The sequence below is a fragment of the Paroedura picta genome, chromosome 14, assembly GCF_049243985.1.
Source record: "Paroedura picta isolate Pp20150507F chromosome 14, Ppicta_v3.0, whole genome shotgun sequence".
Taxonomy (NCBI): Eukaryota; Metazoa; Chordata; class Lepidosauria; order Squamata; family Gekkonidae; genus Paroedura; species Paroedura picta.
Genome location: NC_135382.1, coordinates 965287 through 973210, shown reverse-complemented (window position 1 = coordinate 973210; position 7924 = coordinate 965287).

Genomic DNA, 7924 nt, shown 5'->3' with positions numbered 1-7924 from the left:
CGCCCCCCGCCCCCCGCCCCCCCCCCCGGGCGAAAGAGCGCCTCGGCCCTTCGTGGCGTGTCCTCCGTGGCTGTCAGGCAGCCTCCTGCAGGCCCCGCCGCGCCCCAGGCCCGGCCCACGCGGACCCCCCTCCGCCGCCTGAAGGGGCCACGGGGCGGCACAGGGCCCGGCCAGAACCGGCAGCCCGAAAGACATCCGGAAGGAAGGAAGGAAGGAAGGAAGCGGCGCCACAGACGGGCCCCTCGGCGGACCCTCCGGCGCTCAAGGGCTCAAGGCCGGGCTGGACACGCTCGTGGGACGGAAGGGGCGGCTGTGGGCTTCCCCCCCCCCGGCCAGGCAGGGATTTCCTCCGCATCCCTCGGGCGGGAAACCGGGGCCCTGCAGGGGGACAGGTGGTCGGACTGCGTGACCCTGCGGGGATGACCCTGCCCACCCTACGTTTCCACCGTTTTATTCCTGTGAGTCTAAACCTGTTACTTGCTGCGAGGCCGGACTTGAATCACCTTGTGCTGTATCAGCTGGTGTAGTTAGAATCATGGAATCGTTGCTGTTGTTATGTGCGAAGTCGTGTCCGACCCATCGCGACCCCATGGACAATGATCCTCCAGGCCTTCCTGTCCTCTACCATTCCCCGGAGTCCATTTAAGTTTGCACCGACTGCTTCAGTGACTCCATCCAGCCACCTCATTCTCTGTCGTTCCCTTCTTCTTTTGCCCTCGATCGCTCCCAGCATTAGGCTCTTCTCCAGGGAGTCCTTCCTTCTCATGAGGTGGCCAAAGTATTTGCGTTTCATCTTCAGGATCTGGCCTTCTAAGGAGCAGGCAGGGCTGATCTCCTCTAGGACTGACCGGTTTGTTCGCCTTGCAGTCCAAGGGACTCGCAAGAGTCTTCTCCAGCACCAGAGTTCAAAAGCCTCAATTCTTTGACGCTCGGCCTTCCTTATGGTCCAACTTTCACAGCCATACATTGCAACTGGGAAGACCATAGCCTTGACTAGACACACTTTTGTTGGCAGGGTAATGTCTCTGCTTAAAGGTATGTTGCGTAGAGTCCCGTGGTCAGAAACACTTAAAAAGATGGTAGTCCAAGAGAGCTGGAAGTTTCTTAAAAGTTAAATACTGAAGGGTCAATCACAAACAATTCCCTTGAGAAGAAAAGATGGAAGGAGCCTAAGGAAGCCAAGTCTCCATCTTCAAGAAAGGGAAAAAGGAGCACCCGGATAATTATCGACTCATCAGCTTGAGATCTGAAGCTGGCAAAATTTTGGAACAAATAATCAAACACTTGGTCCTTGAGCAGCTGGAAATGAGAGCTGTGATTTCTAAGACTCAGCATGGGTTTCGCAAGAACGAGTCATGTCAGACCAAACTTATCTCTTTTTTTGAGAAACTGACTACCTTGCTGGATCAGGGGAATGCCTTGGATATAGTTTATCTGGATTTCAATAAAGCTTTTGATAAGGTTCCACATGATATTCTTGTTCACAAGTTGGTAAAATGTGGTATGGATCCTAATTCTGTCAGGTGGATCAATAACTGGTTGGCAAATCGTACCCAGAGGGTTAATGGTTCAGCATCTTCTTGGAAAAGAGTGACAAGTGGAGTTCCCCAAGGATCTTTCCTGGGGCCTGTGTTGTTCAACATATTTATAAATGATTTGGATGAGGGATTAGAGGGGATACTTATTAAATTTGCAGATTATACTAAACTGGGACGGGTAGCAAATACAACTGAAGACAGCAACAGAATACAGGATGATCTTGATAGACTCGAGAAGTGGGCTAAACTGAATAAAATGAAATTCAATAGCGACAAATGTAAAGTCCTGCATTTAGGTAGGAAAAAACAAATACAACAATACAACATGGGGGAGACTTGTCTTGGCAGTAGCATGTGTGAAAAAAGATCTAGGAATCTTAGTAGACCATACATTGAACATGAGTCAGCCGTGTGACTCAGTGGCTAAAAAGGCAAATGGGATTTTGGGCTGTATCAAACGGAGTATCATGTCCAGATCATGGGAAGTGATGGTACCGCTTTACTCTGCTCTGGTTCGGCCTCACTTGGAGTTCTGTGTTCAGTTTTGGACAACCCAATTGAAGAGGGATGTTGACAAACTGGAGCATGTCCAGAGGAGGGCAACAAAGATAGTGAGGGGTTTGGAGACCAACACATATGAAGAAAGGCTGGGGGAGCTTAGTCTGTTTAGCCTAGAGAGGAGACGACTGAGAGGGGATCTGATAACCATCTTCAAGTATTTAAAAGGGTGCCATATGGAGGATGGAGCAGAATTGTTCTCTCTTGCCCCAGAGGGACAGACCAGAACGATTGGGATGAAATTAATTCAAAAGACATTCCATCTAAACATCCGGAAGAAGTTCTGTGTTTAAAGATTGATAAACAGATTTTAGTCTGTTGAAGAACTAATTTTTGTTGTTGCTCATTTGTATCAGATTCCTTATAATGATTTGTGGTGGCATTAACATCTTTACTCCAAACTGAAGCATTCCTGTCAGAGGATTCATGAGTGGTTAATAAGTTTTTGTTTATCTGCACTAGTTTTGCATCAATATCCTTCATCCCTGTAAAAATTAAGTCTACAGTTCTTGCCACCAGCTTTAAAATCAATTCACAATTATCATTTACTGAGTCACCCAATACAGGCTCAATACCTAGTAGGGAATTATCAGATGGGACCTTGACATTGGGATCCAACTCTCAACTAAAAATAAACTTTGAAAAAACGAAGATCATGGTATTTGCAAAGACCCGATATAAGTTTCCCTGGATAATAAATGGTAAACATATAGAACAGGTCAATCACTACCAGTATTTAGGCATAAACGTTACTTATATAACAGTTGGGCCAACCATAGAGAAAAAACAATCAAATCTGCAAAAGGCCAGTTGTCCCTTTTAGACAAGTTTTATCATCAAAAAGGCAACAAAAACCTTCAAGCAGCCATTAAAATCTACAATGCCAAAATAATTCCTCAGATACTTTATGGAATCCAAATATGGATGGATGCATTTAATAACAAATTAGAGAACATCCAATCTTTCTTTTTCAGAAATCTGCTAGGAGTCCCAAACTGTGGCCAATCATACACTTGTAGCAGAACTTGGCCAACAGAGTCTAGAATCCCGGGCTTGGTTTCAGTCCTTTAAATACTGGTTAAAAATTAATTTCCATGCTCAGGTAGCTTGTTAATTAACTTTTTGAGTGACCCTTATTCTTTCAGCTGGCTGGGCAAAATGTCAAAAAAACTTCAAATTATGGGTCTGGACATCTCATCCCTTAGCATGCAAGACGAAAGGACGATACTAAAACTAATATCACAGAGACTAGAAGATCAGGATACACAGATTCTGGGCTCCTCTAACAACAGTGTATGTTCTCCCCGCTTCTGGGATATTCCCTTAACTTACAAATCCATGCCCATGTATCTCCAAATGTTGGAGACATACCAATTAAGAATAGCATTTCTAGTAGCTCGCTTAAACATCTTTCCTTCAAATGTCACCCGAGGTAGATTTTTGAAGATCCCTCCTCAGGAGATACTGTTTACATGGATGTAGTGTCCCAGACACGGTGCACCATATACTTCTGGTGTGTCCTAAGTTTGAAGTATTTCGTCGCCCGTTAGCTAATCATCTGAAGAAATTGAAATTCAGCTCTGTTAATGAGAAACACTGGATTAAAATGATACTAAATGTAAGGGACTCAGCAACTATTACAAAAGTAGCAAAGTTTTTACTGGCAATTTTAAATGAAAATCTTTTACGATAGATTTTACATCTGGAACTCTTTGAAAATTTCATTTTATGCTTTGCAATTTTATGCCAATAAAGGTACTCTGAATCTGCAACAGGGGCATCACATCAAAATCACAAGATGTCATAGTCCCATTGTATACGGCACTGGTCAGACCACACCTGGAGTACTGTGTGCAGTTCTGGAGGCCTCACTTCAAGAAGGATGTAGATAAAATTGAAAGGGTACAGAGGAGAGCGACGAGGATGATCTGGGGCCAAGGGACCAAGCCCTATGAAGATAGGTTGAGGGACTTGGGAATGTTCAGCCTGGCGAAAAGGAGGTTGAGAGGGGACATGATAGCCCTCTTTAAGTATTTGAAAGGTTGTCATTTGGAGGAGGGTAGGATGCTGTTCACACGTAGTAATGGGTTTAAACTACAAGTATAACGATACAGGCTAGTTCAGCAGTGGAATAGGCTGCTTAAGGAGGTGGTGAGCTCCCCCTCACTGGCAGTCTTCAAGCAAAGGTTGGATACACAATTTTCTTGGATGCTTTAGGATGCTTTGGGCTGATCCTGCGTTGAGCAGGGGGTTGGACCAGATGGCCTGTATGGCCCCTTCCAATTCTATGATTCTCTGATTTGCCAGGAATTTAGAGGGCCGGATGCCATGAACTTAGTTTTCTTGATGTTGAGTTTCAAACCAACTTTTGCACTCTCCTCCTTCACCCGCATCAAAAGGCTCTTTAGTTCCTCTTCGCTTTCTGCCATTAGAGTGGTATCATCTGCATTTCTGAGGTTGATGATATTTAACCCTGCAATCTTGATCCCAATTTGTGACTCCTCTAATCCCGCCTTTCTCAGTATGTGCTCCGCATACAAGTCAAATAGGCAAGGCGACAGTATACAGCCTTGCCGAACTCCTTTCTCAATTTTGAAACAATCAGTGATTCCATGCCCGGTTCTCACTGTTGCTTCTTGACCTGCATGTAAGTTTCTCAAGAGACAGATAAGATGCTCTGGTATTCCCATCTCTTTAAGAACTTGCCACAATTTGTTGTGCTCCACACAATCAAAGGCTTTAGCATAGTCAATGAAGCAGAAGTAAATGTTCTTCTGGAACACCCTAGCTTTGTCCATGATCCAGCGTATGTTGGCAATTTGATCTCTAGTTCCTGTGCCTCATTGAAATCCTGCCTGTACTTCTGGAAGTTCTCGGTCCACTTATTGCTGGAGCCTAGCATGTAGGATTTTGAGCATAACTTTGCTAGCATGAGAAATGAGTGCAATTGAGCGGTAGTTTGAACATTCTTTGGCATTGCCCTTCTTTGAGATTGGAATGTAAACTGACCTTTACCAATCCTGTGGCCACTGTTGAGTTTTCCAAATTTGTTAGCATATTGAGCGTAGCACTTTTACTGCATCGTCTTTTAAGATTTTGAATAGTTCAACTGGAATGCTGTCACCTCCACTCGCACCTCCACTAGCTTTATTGTTGCATAGAATCATACAATAAGAGAGTTGGAAGGGACCTCATGGGTCATGTAGTCCAGCCCCTGCACTATACAGGACACTCACATCCCAATTGCTCATCTACTGTAATCTGCCACCCCTTTGCCTTCACAAAATCAGCCTCTCCGTCAGATGGCTATCTAGCCTCTGTTTAAAAATTTCTAAAGATGGAGAACCCACCACCTCCCAAGGAAGCCTGTTCCACTGAGAAACTGCTCTGTCAGGAACTTCTTCCAGATGTTTAGATGGAATTTCTTTTGAATTAATTTCATCCCATTCGTTCTGGTCCGTTCCTCTGGGGCAAGAGAGAACAATTCTGCTCCATCCTCCATATGGCACCCTTTTAAATACTCAAAGATGGTTATCAGATCCCCTCTCAGTCGTCTCCTCTCTAGGCTAAACAGACCAAGCCCCCCCTACCTTTCTTTATATGTCTCACCATCTTTGTTACCCTCCTCCAGTTTGTCAACATCCCTCTTCAATCATGGCATTCCCCTGATCCAGCAAGGTAGTCACTTTCTCGAAAACAGAGATAAGGTTGGTCTGATATCACTTGTTCTTGCAAAACCCGTGCTGAGTCTTAAAAATCACAGCTCTCGGTTCCAGCTGCTCAAGGACCGAGTGTTTGATGATTTGTTCCAAAATGTTGCCAGCTACAGATGTCAAGCTGATGGGTCAATAATTGCCTGGGTCCTCCTTTTTCCCTTTCTTGATGATGGGGACATTTGCCTGCCTCCAATCGTCTGGCACCTCACCTGTTCTCCAAGAAGTTAAAAAAATAATGGACACAGGTTCAGAGATGACATCTGCAAGTTCTTTTAGTACCCTTGGATGCAGTTCATCTGGCCCAGAAGACTTTGTTTCATTTAAAGAAACTAGGTGTTTGTGGATTGTTCCAACAGTGATCCTAGGCCACCATTTTCATCTCCCCGGTTGTGTTACATTTTTGCCACATTGAGCACCATTTGCCTCACAAGAGAAGACGGAGGAGAAATAGGAGTTAAGCAGTTCAGCCCTCTCTTCATCTTCATCTATTATAATTTCACTTTCTTGTCCTCGCAGTGGTCCTACGGTGTCCCTATTCTTTTTCTTGCTTGAAATATAACTAAAGAAGCCTTTTTTGTTATGTTTAGCATTTCTTGCTAGCCTAAGCTCATATTGAGCTTTAACTTCTAACACTCCCCCTACAATTATTGGTTATTTGTTTATACTCCTCCTTGGTAATAGGGCCTTCCTTCCATTTCCTAAATCAGTGGTCCCCAACCATTCCGAGGCTGGGGACCGGCAGGGCATCGGGCTGCGCCCGCACGGACCGGCCACGCCCGCGGGCCGCACCCACGCATCGGGCCGCACATCGGGCCGTGCCTGTGCGGGCCGCATCCGCGCATCGGGCCACGCCCACGGGCCGCTCCCGCACGATGCGCGGCCCGGCCCTGATTCCCTCTCCCCGCCCTCTCGCAGTAAGAAGCTTCCCGGGCTGCAAGCTTGCGGCCTGGGAAGTTTTTTACTGCGGGGGGGGGCGGGGAGAGGGAGCCACGGCCCGGCGCCATGGCCTTTGCGGCCCGGCACTGGGCCGCAGGTTGGGGACCACTGTCCTAAATGATCCTTTTTCCCCCTCAAATCTTTTGACAACTGCTTATGGAGCCAACTTGGCTTCCTTAGGCTCCTTCCATCTTTTCTTCTCAAGGGAATTGTTTGTGATTGAGCCTTCAGTATTTCACTTTTAAGAAACTCCCAGCCCTCTTGGACTCCCATCTCTTGAAGTCTTTCTGCCCATGGGACTCTACGCAACATACCTTTAAGTCTGTGAAAATCAGCTTTTCTGAAGGCCAGTCTATACGTACGACTACGTAAAGGTTTTCTTTTTCCCACAATTGAAAATTCCAAAAGCACATGGTCACTGCTACCACGTGTGCCCACTACTTCCACCTCATCTACCAGCTCTTCCCTATTGATGATAATCAAGTCTAAAATAGCAGACCCCTTGTGCCCCTCTCTATTTTCTGTGAAATGAAGCTATCAGCAAGACAAGTTAAGAATTAACGAAGTTTGGATTTTTTGCAGAGTTGGTCTTCCTACAGATATCTGGGTAATTCAAGTCACCCATGACCACTGTTTCCCCTCTTTTTGAAAATTGTGTAATTTGGTCTAGCAGTATCTCATTCAAGTCCTCTAACTGGCTTGGTGGTCTATAGCAGACCCCCACAATAATACCACTCTCATTTCCTAATCCTTTTATATTTACCTAAATACACTCTACTGAACTTTCATGCTCTGGTACCTGTATTTCTTCACAGGTATAAAGATTCCTAACATATATTGCTACACCTCCCCCCTTTTTTTCTTGTCTGTCCCTTCTGAATATATTGTACCCCTCATTTTTAGTATTCCATTTGTATTATCCCACCAAGTTCCTGTGATTCCTATTAGGTCATAGCCCCCTTCCTCTATTACGACTACTAGTTCATCCTGCTTGTTTCCCATACTCTGTGCATTGGTGTAGAGGCATCGTGGTCCATCCTTTGTGTGCCGCATGGTTTGGGTTTTTGAACTTCCTTGTAAGCTAATAGTTCCCTGCTTTTGTAACATTCCCTGTAGATTTGAGATCTTCTCATCTTCAGAACTTGCCATCACACCAAGTTCTGAATTGACGTCTCG